The sequence below is a fragment of the Mytilus edulis genome, chromosome 3 (genome assembly GCF_963676685.1).
Source record: "Mytilus edulis chromosome 3, xbMytEdul2.2, whole genome shotgun sequence".
Classification (NCBI taxonomy): domain Eukaryota; kingdom Metazoa; phylum Mollusca; class Bivalvia; order Mytilida; family Mytilidae; genus Mytilus; species Mytilus edulis.
The window spans coordinates 40,522,777-40,524,193 of NC_092346.1; positions in this window are offsets into that span (position 1 = coordinate 40,522,777).

Here is a 1,417-nt window from a genome sequence, read left to right on the forward strand (position 1 = left end):
TTAAAATTTTTCCTGACCCTCCTATAATATATTTGATCCTACAGAACCTTCATGAGAGAAAAAAAAACTTTTACTGCCTAAACAGGAAAAGCGGTCTTATCATAGAATGATTTTTTTTCTAAATTTAAAAGCTTGTTAGGCCTCTCAGTGGCAGATCAAGAACTTTTCCTAAGGGGGGCCACTAACTGACCTAAGGGGGGGGGGCGCTCCAGTCATGCTTCAATGATTCCCTATATAATCAACCAAATTTTTTCCACGAAAAGGGGTGCCCAGGCCCCTCCCTGGATCCGCCTATGCTTCTTCAGAGTTATTTCGAAGTGCATTTCTTTAACATGTTATTTTAAAGACATTAAATGCAAACTTTTAAAAATTACACCTGCGCTAAATGGGTGATATATTCTATTGATGGCTTCAGACATTTTTTAACCTTTTTCAGCTGGTCCATTCATGACTAAAAGTTACAGTATAATTTCAACTCTTAAAATACTTCCTTTTTAACATGTTTAAGGCATATATTTTAAAGGTGTATGAAAAAAATTGCAAGATATGTAATGTTCACACAAGAGTGTATATTTTGTAAATAAAGATAAAATCAAAGGATAATAAATTAACTATCATGTTCCTATCTAATAGGATAGTAGGAATTAACCGATCTTAAAACCATCTTTGTGTGACCAGAGCTTACTAAATTAAAAGCCTGTGGACCAAGTTTCATGGCAATTATCTATTATAATACTAAAATTACGAGGTCCAATTTGTCAGCCGTCATCACGTAAAAACGATGAATCAAAGAATTCAACTTTATATATAACTAATATAGTACAATGGTGTTGATTAAAAATTACACCACTCTAGGCCCGATGTTTTCCACGTAATTAATATTGCCAATAATTATGAAGTTCCGGATCGAGTCTGACACCGATACCAATAGTATATTGACCTGTTACCTATTACCTTATCTGTACGTTCCGCATCAGACAGGCGCACCACCAAACAGTGTATTTAGAATTTTGCTGTATACTGTTGAGTAAAAAATATTCCATTCCAGGCCCTTTTGTTTTCCAAATTATTAATCTATAATACTAAAATTACGAGGTCCAATTTGCCAGCCGTCATCACGTAAAAACGACGAATCACAGAATTCAACTTTATATATAACTAATATAGTACAAAGGTGTAGATTAAAAATTACACCACTCCAGGCCCTTTTGTTTTCCACGTAATTAATATTGCCCAATAATGAAGAAGTTCCGGGTCGAGTCCGCTACCGATACCAATAGTATATTCACCTGTTACCATTACATTATCTGTACGTTCCGCATCTGACAGGCGCACCACCAAACGTAGTATTCAGGATTAATATGCTATATACACGGGTCATAATCACAGGGTTGACACTACTAAATTGTCAAATTGT